We start from the raw sequence: 15,564 nt of genomic DNA, 5'->3' as shown, positions 1-15,564 counted from the left end.
GGATATCGCTGCGCAACGAAGGGAAGAATTCGTTCGATCAATCACCTCATCTGTATGCGATTAATATCGTTGTATTCCAACAATAATACGTTATTGTGATTAGTTCACTTTAAACAACCATCGTTTCCTGTTTAACCAACATCTGTTTAATCCATTTATTGTAAATAAACTAATTGTAGTAAGGATCCTACAAAACGGAGTATACTATGTTTGGAATAACTTATGACATCGCTGGCTCAAGCAAATTTAAGAACGTCTATTTCCTGTTTTATGTTTACAGGTAATTCTTCATTTTATATATTCCATTTTTTCCTACAGTTTAACCAAAAGATTGATAAAATGTTTTTAGTCATCACCAATTTTCGTTAAAACTTCTTAAATTTTATTTCTTTTCATTATTTTAGGCAATTTAACGATTATTGTCGAAGCCCCAAAACTATGTGAAGAAATGCAACAATACAAAGTCACAAACAAGAACTAAACACTATATATTGAAAGTTAGCGCCTTAATGAAACATTCTATTGATGCCGATTACGTGTAATTAGGGTCACGGTCATGTAAACAGTTCTTGACACGCATATGCTGAAAGCATAGAAGAAATGGTCCGAAAGTTGTGTTGTGTGAAAGGAAGACAAGAAAGGCATTCTATGAATGGCTATGAATGTCACAGACAGAGACATTGGTACTTTATTCGTCTCCGCCTGCCTCGTAAGAACGAAGGCGAAACTGTAAAATCGTTCCATGTTCTCTGATTTCGATGATTTGTAAAGCTCAACATTTTAAACAATCTTTTCCTCCATATGTAAACTGTGGATGGGCTACGGTCTCGGAGAAATTTGCAAAAGCTATCGGTACAACTACAGTGTACTTTCGCTGATAATTGTGTTTCTATGGCAGCGCACGTATCATTGGCTGCCAGCGGCTGAATCTATCACTCACCCTCTCTTTGTCTTGACGAACGAGGCTGGGACGAGCTTGAGTAAAGCTCCGTACACAATTGCATATGAGATATTCTAAGATATTGTAGTATTATTGACAAGGGGGCGAAGGGGTGTCGTGCGAATTGTAAACGAGCGGTGTGCATGATAGGGCTTAAACAAAAGATATCAGACAAAAGACAAAGGGTTGCTAAGAAACATAAACGAATTAACAGGAGTATGAGTTGAGATGCCAGAGAGTGCGGATTGCATTGTCGAGATAGTGTTGTTAGCGTTGTTGAGAGAGAGTTGAAACTGTGTTGACGAGAGTTGTTAATTAATTATAATACGTTGTCGCGTTTAGTTCATGTTAAATAACCATTGTTTTCTGTCTAATCCATTTCTTATTAATAAACTAATGTGGCGGCACACGACAACAAATACCGCCACTCGACACTAACTTCTACCGGACGACGGTAGCGCAGTGGTCAGCGCCTTAGGTTACGAACGTTCTTCGGGACCAGGGTTCGAATCCCGGCACCCGTAGTTTTTCTATTCTTCATCCACGCATCTAAATTAGAAGAAAAATATTAGTACCCCAGCAGCGACATTTACAGCCAGCAGCTTATAATTATCACGGACATCACATACACCTCACTAAACTAAATATTATTATATTTAGGATACTACAATATGTTTGTTATGATTCAATCAAAAGCGAATGTCGTCCATATATTGGGTATTGGGTTTCGGTTTAGACTACTTATTTCAATCTAGTCAGAGCGAGACGACCTGCAACGCTAGCGTGAAGTAATAACAAACTAATTATAAAAATGGTAGGTGAATGAATAATTGTAATGTAATTGTAATTAAATATAATTGTAATAATGATATGTAGATATTTGTTAAATAATAAATGTAATAAAATAAATATTAACTTCTGACAGTATTAGAATTCATCGGTATGAATAAAAGCCATATACCATATTTGTGTAGGTAATCGGACCTACGTTTTTTTTTTTTTATTTATTTGTTGAAATTAGAATCAATTATCGCGTTGAGAATTTTCAGTAATTTTTCTGGCGTGGAGCAGTGACATGGCTGTTTATTTATAATAAGTTAATACTTATTATAGATAAGTATAATTTATAAGTATTATAAGTAAGTGAATGTGCTTAATTTGGATAACTAAATGAATCTAGCGTTTAGGTCTAGCGGGTAGTGCTTCTTCAGCCTGCGAATCTGGTCCGTCGTATTAAGTAGTCCGGTGATTAGGGGGTTTCGGTGTTTGTTGACTCTTTTGCTATATCTGTCGCTATATTTTACTGTTTCCTCTTTGACTGTGGGTATCTTGAGGTCACGATGTATTGTTTCGTTGGAAACATACCAAGATGCGTCTATTAAGGATCTTAGCGTTTTCGATTGGAAGCGTTGAAGTATCGCAATGGTGGAGTTACTTGCTGTTCCCCATAGTTGGATTCCGTAGGTCCAGACAGGTTTTATTACGGTCTTGTAGAGGGTAATTTTATTCTGTATGTTTAGTTTGGAGCGTCGGCCCGTGAGCCAATAGAGTTTTTTAGTTTGTCCTTTAGTTGCTTCGTTTTATCTGAGATGTGTTTCTTCCACGTTAGTCTCCTGTACAGGGTCATGCCCAGGTATCGGGCTGAGTCCCTGCTAGGAACTGTTGCACTGTTGATGGTGACCTGGGGGCAGGTTTGTTTTCGGAGCGTGAAGGTTACATGTGAGGATTACTTTTCGTTAATTTTGAAGCCCCATTTTTGAAACCACTTTTCCATGAAGTCGAGACTTCGCTGGAGAGTGGATGAGGCTATTACCGGGTCTGCCTGGGTAGCTAATAGCGCTGTGTCGTCTGCATATGTCGCTATTGTTATCTCGTTTGATATAGGTAGGTCGGCAGTGTAGATGGAGTACAGTAGGGGTCCGAGGACACTACCTTGGAGTATGCCGGATTCTATTGGGAATGTTGCGGAAGTGGCGTCTAGGCATTTAACAATGAATTGTCTATTGGTTAGGTAGGATTTTAGGATGGAGTAGTAGGGGTGAGGTAGGATCTTTTTAAGCTTGTATAGTAGCCCTTCATGCCATACTTTGTCGAATGCCTGTTGGATGTCTAGGAAAACCGCTGAGCAATATTTTTTCTTTTCGAGTGTTTGGCTGATCGTATGTGTTATGCGATGGATTTGCTCTACTGTTGAATGATGTTTTCGGTAGCCGAATTGGTGATCTGGGAGTGTTTTCAAGTTCTCTAGGAGTGGAAGGTGTCGGTTCGTGAGCATCTTCTCGAATAGTTTGGACAGGGTAGGTAAAAGACAGATTGGGCGATAGGAGCTGGTTTCGTATATCGGATTACCAGGTTTAGGGATGAGGGTAATCAATGAGATTTTCCAGGCCTTAGGATAGTGTTCAAGGCGACGGATAGCATTAAAAATCGATGTGATGAGTGCTATCCCTTTTATGGGAAGTTCCTTGATTGCTTTATTGCCTATTAGGTCGTGTCGTGCAGCTTTCTTGGGATTTAGGCGACTGATTGTTTCTATAGTCTCTGCAGAAGTGAAGGGTTCGATAGGAGGGGACATTTGGAAGGGGGTGTGCAAGTATTCAGTAACGTCCGCGGCAGCTTTGGGGGAATGGGGTTTGGATACTTTAGACAAGTATTTAGCAAACAGGTCGGCTTTTTCCATAGGGCTTCGCGCCCATCCACCTTGCGGACGGCGGATTGGTGGGATTATTTGTTGGGGGCGTGTGAGTTTCCTGGAGGCCTACCATAGTGAGTAGTTGGAGTCGGCTGTGGGGGATAAGCTGGCGAGGTATTTTTGGAAACAGTCGTTTTTATAATTTTTTAAGGTTCTGGGTAGCTTTCTAGTTGCGTTGTTTAGTTTGCGTTTGTCATCCGGTGTTCTATGGGTCTGCCATACTCTTCTTAGTCTACGTTTTTCTGCTATTTTTTTTAGTATGTATTGGGGATATTCTTGTTTGCTGATAGACATCTTTGTCGGTGTGGAGAGGCGGATTGCGTTTATTATGCTCGTGTTTAAATATTCCGTGGCTGCTTCGATTTCTTCCTTTGTTCTTAGTGGAGTTAAGGCTGAAGCTGAGTGTGTAAAGACTTCTCTAAAGAGCTGCCAGTTGGTGTGTTGGTTGTGAATGGAGCCATTAGGTGTATTCTCGATGATTGTTGAACTGACTGTTGCTATCACGGGAGAATGATCAGAGAAGAGATCAGCCGAGGAGTTGATTTGGACGTGTCTTGATGAGATATTTTTAGTTACGAAGAAGTCGAGAAGGTCGGGTATTTTGTTGGTGTCAGTGAGCCAGTATGTGGGTTCGTATGTGGTGAGGTAGTTAAGGTTGTTGTTTATTATGCTGTTTAAGAGGTTTTTGCCTCTTGCTGTAACCAGTCTGCTGCCCCATTGGGTGTGCTTGGCGTTATAGTCTCCTCCAGCTATGAATCTATAGGGTGTCCAGGAAGTTATCAAAGTCTTCTTTGGCGATGGAGTGCCTGGGAGGGCAATATACTGCTGAAGTGGTGATTGTGCCATGACAGTCTTCTATTGCTACGTTTGTTGCTTGGAGGTAGTCTTTCTGGAATGATGGAAGTTCGTAGTGCTTAATACTTGTTTTGATTATTATTCCGGTGCCACCGTGGGCCTTTCCGCTGGGGTGTTGGGTATGGTAGAATTTGTAACTATTTATTTTCAGGTAGTTCTTGTCGGTGAAGTGGGTATCCGATACCAGCATTACGTCGATTTGTTGGTGTTTTAGGAAGAGTTCTAGTTCAAGTTTGTGTTGCGCTAGACCGTTGGCGTTCCAAAGAGCTATGCGGCTTGGTTTTATTTTGCGTCGGGGCGTATTAATTTATCCATGATGAGTGTTAGTAGCGATAGCAAATTATTTATTTGCTCTGATTGTTTCTCTATTAGCTTTTCAAGGCTAGAGGAGTTGTCTGTGTTAGGTGGGTTGGGGACACTATTTTGGGGAAGATCCCTTTGGCTATTCGGGTTATTTTGGATGCCTTGTACTGCTTGGGTATAGGAGATTGAGGTGGTGATGAATTTGGTAGGACTGGGTGTTTGGTGGGTTGAGGGGATTGGGGTAGTCGTGAATTTTGGCGGGCTGGGTGTTTGGTTGGTTACCTTTTTTGCTCTGAGTTTAGGGTACCTGTTTGTGTATAGAGTTTTATAGGCTGAGCAGCCTTTATAGTTGGCAGGATGGTCCCCTTGACAGTGGATGCATTTCGCTGGGGTTTCCGGTGATTTGGCGCACTGGTCAGTGGAGTGAGTGCCTGCACATTTAACGCAGCGGAAAGTATGGTTGCAGTATTTCTGCGTATGACCGTACCTTTGGCACCTTTTGCATTGTACTATTTCTTTTTTCACAAGCGGTGGTTCGAATTTTACTATTGCGTTCATTAGGCGACTGATATTGTAGATTTCCTTATTGTTAGGCTTTTGTTTTATGTCTATGAAAAATAAGGATAACGGGTCTTTCGAGACTCTATGCCTTATATTACTTACGTTGATGACTTCGTGGCCGAGTTTTGAGAGTTCGTATTTGAGTTCGTCTATGTCTGCTGAGTGGTGTATGTTTCGTAGGACCACCCGGAAAGGTCTTTCCTGTTTGAGTTGGTAGGTGTGGAAGTTGGCGTTCAGGGTCCTGAGTGTCTTGGTGAGTTTTCTGTAAGCTTCTGGGTTCCTCGGCAGTATTTTTACTTTATTGTTATTTATCTTTAGGTTGTAGTCCTCCTTGGAGATATGTCTCTCTAAGGACTTGATCATTGTTTGTATGTCGATGACGTTATCCACAAATATTGGTGGGGGAGGGGGGATTCTCTGTGATTGTTGGTTTGGCGGCGGGTCTGCGATTTCCATGGCGTCGTTAGTGGATTGCAGTACGGCGAACCTGTTGTGGGTGTTTATTTGTATCGTTGATTGTTCGTTCCGGGTGTCGATCGTGTATGGTTTTGATGTTTCTATTTTCCGTTTCTTTGTAATATTAGCATCATTGGTGCGGAGAGTTCTGCTACACTTCTGCCACGGGGAAGTAGCGCGGGGTAGTTGCGAGTCTGCTGCGGAGACCCTGGTCGCGATTGCTGGGTCATCATCGAGCTAGTTAATTCAAAATGAATAACTAGTCGTGAGGCTATGAGGCTAGTATTCGGGTTGGGGTTAGGTGCGTGTAATTTTCTTCTCCCTAAAGGGTAGGAAACACTTGGCTGTGTTCACTTTCGACGGTTGGGCGACACGTGTTGTTTTCGGACACTGGGCACTAGAGACACGTCTGCACGCTTCGGCACTCCACAGCGAACTGAATTGGGTAGAATGATGGCAAATCGTTTAATTACAACTGTAGATTTTAATTACAATGTTTTTATGGATTTTCCCGAGGTTTCAGAGGGAAGGCACCGGTGTCCTCTTATCTCCGACATATATGATGTTACATCTTGTACCACGGTACTAAATCTGCGAAAAAGTGCAGAATTTCAAGTGTTTTATTTTCGTGGCTCGACATCGGACATCTAGAGTACTTAAGTGATTATGTGTGTTATATTAATGACGAAAACACGTATAAATAATCGTTCATCATAGCGGAACTTTATATGTTTCATCGAATTGTCTTATACTTTATCGACAAGGGTATGAGATATATTGGCAGATCTTGTCTAAATCCTGCTTCACTTTCGATAACGATCTTATAATTGTGTACAATTTCTCTGAAATATACCACAGTCGAGACAACCTTCATAGCGATTATTGCACCTCATCGTCAAGACCGGCTAGCACATTAAAGAAATGAAAGTATACCACCTTGAATCCATTTGGTATTGTTACAAGGTTATAGCAGAATAAAAAGTACGAGTTTTCGTGAGTATCTCATTTCGTTAATTGGTCGAACAAGACGTGCAATGGGCAAGATTCGTTTGTATCTTTTGTTACAACTATGCGTGCTGACGGCGCCTCAAAAAACGATTTTAGACTCGCCAATAAATTTACACTATTATCGGCAATTTCGTAACTGGCTTCTCCAAAGTATCGGTATGTGTTTACTTAATGTGATTATTGTGTATAGTGACCATTTCCTACGATATATAAAAAGGAATGATGTGTAATTCTCTACCAATGTATTTTTAAAACGGTGCAAAAGAAAAAATGCGTTATTTTAGAAAAAGTGTACACAATACTTGTTATACAGATATACAATGTGCAGAAAGTTTATATCCCGTTTAGGGCCGAGTTGCACCACGGAAAACGATCGATGATACTTGATGTTACCAGAAATTTCTTAGCGCGAGAAAATTAAATGTTTCAATATTGTTTAAGGATGCAGTGGTAAAAGTGTAAATTACTTATTTATTAATACTCCGTTATCGATTATGAAGATTTGATCGTCATGTGTAATAAATTTATTTTTAATGCTTTACAATATCTCTAAACACCATACTCTAAAATACTATAGGTTCATTCATTATTCATTTCCATTTATTTGGCACTTGTGATGTTCTTTGAAATTTTTCTCGGTGTATATTGTACATGAATCATCCGATATCAATGGCATCCAATATCGTATGCGTCGATTACTTTGTGCATAATGCCATCTAAGGGAAAACGTACGATACTAATTGTCGAAATGAAACGAGAGATGCTCTGAAACTATAAAATAGGAAAGTGATGTAGAAGGAAAAATATTTTTCTAACATTGAAGATACTTTCGCTCTGAAGCATTGACGGTACTAAAAAAGAGACATTTATAGTTGGTTTAATTCACAAATAAAATGTAATTCAACGCAGTTTAATATATTAAACAACATCGCGCATTTTAGTGGGAAAAGTGTTATAGGACTCATAAGTAATTAACACACTGTTACCTTTATGGCAATATCTTACCCTTCGCTGTTTTAATCTTGGAATTAATATTATTCTTTTTACAATATCTACTAGGAAAGATGGATATTAATCCAGATATTGAAAATCACGTTATATTTATCATATAATATGGATCTTAAATAAAAGAAATTTTCCAAAGAATATGATGTCCAAAGTTTCAAAATCATTGTTTCCAAATGAAACGATGTACTTTTATCACTATTGTAAAAAAAGTCATGTGTAATATGTTTCCTTTTGGGTGACTCTTTCAAAAAGCAATTCATATGGAAAGTAATCCATGTACCGATCAAATTGTTCGCGACATGACTCAATTTATAAGAAACTGAATTTACAGATAGTTTCCTAGTTCTAGACGAAATTATATTAGTAGCCAAATAGGAGTTCTCGTGATTTTTGCATTACTGAAAATAGATTTGATTCCATGTTCGTATAAGTGAAATCACAAAATGAACTTCATCCAGATCGTAATGACTAAATCGTATAACCTAATGAAACGTATTTTCTAGGAGCAAATAATCACGATGTGAGACCAGTCCCATCGGACGTTCCATTTCCTTGCAACGTTACAGGTAGTTAACAGTTTATTTATTATTGTTGAAAAATTTTTATCCATTATTATGAAAAATCGAAATCATCCTTAGATATTAGTTTTTCGTATTTACTTTTCTAAAATCATTGTTTAATTTAAATTACAGTTAGACGTATTTTGCCTTGGAAATTTAAATTAATTAAACCATTATCGCCATATTTTAAGTTGTCATTACATTTAAATAAATAGATTCATTATCGTAGCTTGGTATAATTGGTAGGATTTGTTGCTATCGGTCGGTACAATTTCAGGAACTGAGTATCCTAAATCCTTATAATAACCCTTTTAGGTGGCAGGTCTTCCAATGTTCCCGAGTCGGTTCATCGTTTGAGACCAGGTGACATAGATGTTATTGCCGCGATGGGCGATTCTTTGACAGCCGGTAGTGGAATTTTTGCAACTAATTTATTGGAGATGCTCGTCGAAAATAGAGGTGCGTCAGCTAGCATTGGTGGCGAAGGAACTTGGCGAACATACTTGACGCTTCCCAATATTTTTAAAGTACGTTACTCAAATTCTTTATTCAAAAATTGATCACGTACATAAATTATATAATCATTAATATATTTATTACTTTGTCTGATTTATTAATCATAAAAGAGAATAGCGCTTTCATAGTCGGCTCTTTTTATAATTAGGAATTTAACCCCAAATTATTGGGCTATGCACTTGGAGATTCTCTGACTACTCAATCAGCTTCGCAGTTAAATGTCGCTGAGATCGCTGCAATATCCAGAGATATGCCATTTATGGCCAAACATCTAGTCAATAAAATGAGAAATGATCCGAGGATAAATATAAAGAGATATTGGAAGGTTCGTATTTTAGGTAAAATAATGAGATAATAACATGAAATTAATATTAGCATTCTGTAATATATATTAACACTGAATTTCACAATTACTTCGCCTGCTTGTGATTTCTTTCAAATTCATAATATTAGCAACATTATTGCTAGTAGTGTTGTGGTAAAAACTACTATGTTTATTATAGCTGAAAATGTGTCGAAATATTTTTATAGATATACGAAAATTATACATAGTTTTCATATATTCGTTGTGGAATAAAGAAACAGATAAGTATTTCATTTAAGTTTTATTGAAATAATTTTAAAAGTTAAGGATATTTGTTTTATGTTAGAGGATTTCCGAGTTACCAGTGAAAATCAAAAGTGTTTAGAGCAAATATCAAATTGGGCAGAAAGTTTTTTTCAGTTAGTTTAATTTTTTATTTCATTGCTTAAATAATAAAGTCCCTGTTTCTATGTTTTATAGTTGATCTCCTTATTCTTCGGGCACAATGATTTTTGTAGCAATATATGTGAACTTTCTTCTCCGTGGTCTGTTTTGGATAATCACAAAACTGATTTAATTAATACTCTTACGATATTAAGAGATAATTTACCCAGGACTTTTGTCACTATTCATATAATGCCTCACTTAAAGGAACTCGTTGCTACATGTCAAGGAAGAAAGTCTTTGAAATGCTATATAACCACTACCATTGAATGTTCGGTTTGCAATTCAGAAATCAAAGACAGGAGTATTTTAAAATAATGGAGAGGTTCGTATAATTCAGAGAATTGTCAAAGGTTTTTGGATATCTCACGCTTAAACGAGTCGCCTGTCAAGATTTTATGTTACTCAATATTTATTTCATATTGCAACATTTACAATATTATTATTAGATAATTGTAATCAATTTTATTGCAAAAAGTTATTACAAAATGACACAAGTTGACTGCCATTAAACTTATTCGATGGCAAAATCTTATGTTAAAATTATCTTCTGGTTGCTTTCAGTTTTCTACTTTAATTTAAATTGGTTAATTTTGATGAACATTAAATCAATGTGCATACATATTTTTATTATTTTAGCTTTGTACTTACGATATTAGTTAAATTTTATGAAGATAAAAGTTAAATTTATCTTAAATTTCGCAAAATTCGAACACGAATAATTTTTCAGCATTCTACATTTTGAAATAAACTATTTGACTCGTTATTAGTGGCATGATATACAGTGAAACATATCGTGTATTTAGGAGAACCTCATCTAGTCATTAGAGGAAGGTTTTCTTAATGATAATATTCTCATTTGTAATTTGACAGTCTGTGTGCATTACTTATTTCTGAAAGTTATTTTGTTGTATTTCTTCAGTTTTTATACTTGTTGGTTGACTCAAATAACACTGCCCTATCACCTTATGGTTATTCGAATCAGTTCCTCGTTTTTGATATTTTTCCTTGCTAGACCTAAATTATACGCGAAAAACTAATTTTATCTGAACAATACACATGTGTGTGTATAATAAGTTTGATTATTTTGTACAAAGTTCAAGACTGAGATGTTGTGAATGTCAACAGCTTAGATGACTCGAATAAATGAACGTCGATATATTTCTCTGATAGGTTTTAGATATCGACATCGATCCTATGATGCATATGAGGAATATGCAGATACAATCTTGCACAAATTTTTTAGGTGGCAAGAATTGGAAGAAGAAATCGCCAATTATCCAGAATTTCATAGAAATGACTTCACTGTTGTAATTTTACCAACACTTAAACACGCGAAGATACCACTTGCCAAGGATGGATTCGCCGATTTATCGTATCTTTCTGTTGATTGCTTTCACCTAAGCCAAAAATCTAACGCAATATGTAAGTATAATGGAGAAGCTTGTGTAATACCATGACTTTTACATTAATAATCAAGTGAAAATTGTTTCATGTATATCAAGTGGCAAATAATCTGTGGAACAATTTGTTAGAACCAGTTGGCAACAAATCTTCTGTTTGGACCCCATTATATAAAAGATTTTTGTGTCCTACATCGGAAAGACCATTCTTGATGAACTCGCACAAGTTTTTCTAAATTGAAGACGCGTCTGTGATTTGATTTCAAGATTAAAATTGTGGGCATTAAAATTTAGTATAGTAGAATCAAAGTGCCCTTTTTATCCACAATCCAATTTTGTTAATATATCATATACTTAATTATAACTAATAATTATTTCTTAATTTGATAAAGTATATCTGTTCAGATATCTCTGTTATTGCATATGATCTCATCCCGAACTTTATGTATTTCACATTTGTAATCGCAGCTGCCTTTTTACTTTATATCTCACACTAATCTCTATCAGCGCTTTTATGAGACGTCTATGCTAAGTACATTCATATATGATTTCATGGTTTTAGAAAGAAATGTTACGAAATATAGGTTTGGTTGATATTTAATTGATTCACACAGATTCAATTATGGCTTTCTATATTTCACCACCATATACAACCGTCTGAACACAACGGATACACTTAGATAATTAACACGTGGTCGACTCCTAAGACAAAAGAGCGTTGTTAGAAGTCGTACCAACTTAGCTCGTAGGAACTAGCGATCATACCAACTTAACGTTTCTCAACAAGAAAGGAGTGTAGAGTCGACGAATTTTTAATTTTCGAACGATAAATGACTGGGAATGCTTGAGAGATATTCAATGGTATTTTCAGTTATTTATTTGTCTTCCGTTTTCTATTCTGTCATCGTTGCTTGTTTGTTTCGTTCCTCTTCATTACTATCACGATAAAGTAAAAAATTAGTTACGAAATTATTATTCAGCGTAGTAAAAATTGTTCAGATTTACAGAAAAATAAATTTCCTCAGGAGTTAGCCATATTATTAATAATTATAAATAATACAAACCATACTATTCCATTTTGTATTGTTGAAAATAATATCGCAAATGAAAAAGTTCGTACAACTATTCTAATAGTATTTCCAAATATAACAACTATGTGTAAAATAGTTTATGCTATATAAATTTATGTTTCCAATTATTATTATTACTTCTGCTAATATTATTATTTATTATCACGCAAAGGGACGAACAAAAGTTAAAAGAAAATTCGAGTTTCTCTAATTTAATTACTGTTCTACCATGGATTAGGCTACTTTACTTTAAAACGTCATCATCACTTTTTCAGTTGTGGTTGGATGTATTAAGAAAAATTGTTACTAATCCTTTATAAAAACACGAAGTGAAACAACAACAGTAATTGTTCTTCCACAAATACTTCATTTAGTTTATTGCTTACTTTATTGCTTATTTCGAATAAAATTTCAAAACATTTTACTTTCTACTACTATTTTTCAGTTTTCTACCGCCAGACGAGAGTACTTCGTGTACTAGTAGAAAATAATAGGTTATCTAGAAGACAAATTACATTAGTAAAATGAAAGAAGTAGTAGAGTCAAATGGCTATGCTTTAACATCTAGGAAGGACACGCGTGTAACTAGCTTACACAATCCAATCAATCTGGATTTTTCATAAAAATATTAAGAAGCCAAAATTGGCGTTTTGTTTATATATTGAGGAACACAGTAGGAGCTTCACTTTGTTCGACTATTATATTGAAATGACACAAATGCCATTATCACACACCGGTATAGTGTGTCAAACATATGACTTTAACAAGATGGAACGTTTCTACTGTAATAAAAATCGTTAAAAACGATTCCTTCGTCCTTAAGTTCTTCGTCTAATTGACGAAAGCACAAACGTATCAGAAACTAAAAATTTATATATTTTATTAAGCACGAAAGCAAATACAAAAATAATTATCAGATCTGATTCAGGTTAAGAACAGTACATCAGAAAATTTATACAAGTACGTAGCTGGCATTTATGTGGATAACACAAACTACAGAGACAGGATTTTAATTAATTAATTTTCACTTATTGCGATATAATACGGAAGGTGCTGTCTTCCCATGTATTTGCCACTGCATGCTTTTAATTGTATATCATGTGTGCGAATCTTTTCCGATAAGTGTTGAGCAGTTTCTACATATAATTTGTAACTATTTTACAAGAAAGCACGCAGAATTTTGTGACAGCAGCGCGCTAGAGGGTGCTTCAACCGTGCAACAAGCTGGTTAGCTTAGTCAGAGTTCGTCAAAAGATTTTTGGGACAGTGAAAAAGTACTATTCAGTGTGTTTGCAGATACAGCTATGAAAAAAATGTGTGCTATTGCCAATATCATATTTAATTCTTCTAGTTGTAAAATTATACGACAATTATAAAAATTATAATATAAAATATAAAAAATTATAGAAATATAAGAAAAAGATTGTAAAATTCGAGGCAATAATTGTTTTTGCTCAAATAATCGTAAGCTGTCGCATCGCGTTCGTTTTCATATCATCAGTAGTCAATCAATGTTCCCCAAGTATCGATGATTCTAGTTGTGTCTCCCCGCTGGTTTTCTCAGTGTTCGATCGTCCAAAGGCTTAGCAGTAATCCGAACCCGAATTGTCAAGGCAATCAACGACGATCGGTAATTATTTTCCATATCGAAGCCGCCATTGGCATTTTCAAATTCGAACACTGAGATGGTTTCAACCGCTGTATGTTCAAAAATCTAGATTTTTCAATGAGATGAAGAGCGGGCAGCAGTATTGTTGAGAATTGTGGATCGTAATCGCCGAAATAAATATGCAGTAACATTTTAATTACATGTAGGGATGATAATAAAATAGTTTTGTATTTATTTACAATACCCATTACATACCCATTACACGTGTTTCAGCACTCTTCTAGTCTCACTTTTATAGCATGCATACGGAACAGTGACATTCTTTTGTTCTACGAGACGCTGCGCACGCACATACTCACAAACACATAAGTGCATCACTACTGCGTAGTCGATGCAGAGTAACGCACAAAATTACATATATTGTAATAGATATAAATTTAGTGAGACGGTGTCGGCTCGCGCACTTACAATCGCAAAGTCGCTGCATACTTGCGAATCTACAGTTATATACTGTTACGTCCCGTGACCCTCCACATAAACCCCACGCCATCCATCGGTCAAGATGATCACCAGATGTCTAACATCCTTATTCGGACCTGCAATAATCCTGAGAACCGTTATAAATTTTAGCATTTTTTACAATCAAGTCCCTTAAATCCCTCAAGAATCTTTCAAATCGAAACGTTCCTTAGAGTTGTTTATTCCGGGAAAACGCGGAACAGCGAATTCTTCTCGTGTATAATGCCACTCGTGAGTACCTTTGGTAGGGAGCGGCCAGCGCCCATCCTTACCCACCAGTTGTTTCCTCATCCAATTAGCAGCGATGTCCGTTGCCCTCACTTTCTTAACGAAAATTGCTGTCAACGAATCCGCTTGTTTCGTGTTCTAGACACACCCATCAATAGTTTTCCTCCCCGACATCGCCGTTTCCGAACGGCACTTGCTAGTAACTCTGAGATCTGAACACATCTCACTTGCTATTAACACTGCGCTGAGAAAACTCTACACGCGCCACGCGCAAAAACTCAAGTCATTAAAGTTGTTGGAAATAAACAACTCAGTGTTATAATCATTCAACCAGCCTTATTATCATAACCGAAATAGGGAATCGACTAATTTGTGGCGTCGATTATCGTATGGTAACGAGAATTTACGTCTCTCGTTGGCGCGTTCTACCGCGAACGCGTCACTTCACGAAACGGTTTTTTTTTAATTTATTTATTTACATTTTACAATTTGTCCAGTAGAACATTTGGTAAAATATTGTAGCTTAGTGGTATAATAATATAACATGTGGATGGCTACACCCCGTGGGATACCATCTTCGAATTTGATTGATTTATTTCTTTAGTGTGGTGAGTGTTTGTATGTTAGGTTACGTCCTTTGTGAGATCTGTTGGGTGTTTCCTTTTTAGTCTTCTTTTTATGTTTGTTGCGCCGATCGTTTCCGCTGCCAGCCGGTTGGGGTGCGTTGCCATTCTTTCTCTGTACCTTCTTGCATTTCTGTTAATCTCCTCCTTGACCGTTGGTATTCCCAGGTCTTTCCGAATGTCCTCGTTTCTAACGTACCATGGCGCGTTTGCTATTGTTCTGAGTATTTTAGAATTCGCGAAACGGTGAAACAAGTACTATCTTTAGTGCGCGTGACGTAAACCCAGCTTAATATATTTTTAATCGCATACATTCGGCATTTTAATTAGCATAAGTTATTTTTAAATAGGCTCTGCACCCGGACACTGAACCGCGCACATGTCTTTGTAACCGATATCCACCCAGTGTATTGTAGAACAATTAGCTGCCTTGTGTTTCTCTTCATCGGTTGTTATCTGTTTTCT

The 15,564-nt window shown here is 36.7% G+C and overlaps 1 pseudogene; it reads left to right on the top strand.

The window, feature by feature from the left end:
• Positions 1-6,841: 6,841 nt before the first annotated feature.
• LOC117240732 lies at positions 6,842-11,310 on the top strand (annotated as a pseudogene).
• The last annotated feature ends 4,254 nt before the right edge of the window (positions 11,311-15,564 follow it).

Source organism: Bombus vosnesenskii, unplaced genomic scaffold (genome assembly GCF_011952255.1).
Source record: "Bombus vosnesenskii isolate JDL3184/JDL3185 unplaced genomic scaffold, Bvos_JDL3184-5_v1.1 scf7180000014854, whole genome shotgun sequence".
Classification (NCBI taxonomy): Eukaryota; Metazoa; Arthropoda; class Insecta; order Hymenoptera; family Apidae; genus Bombus; species Bombus vosnesenskii.
Note: the sequence above shows the minus strand (reverse complement) of the source record. Positions and strands in the feature narration are given on the sequence as shown.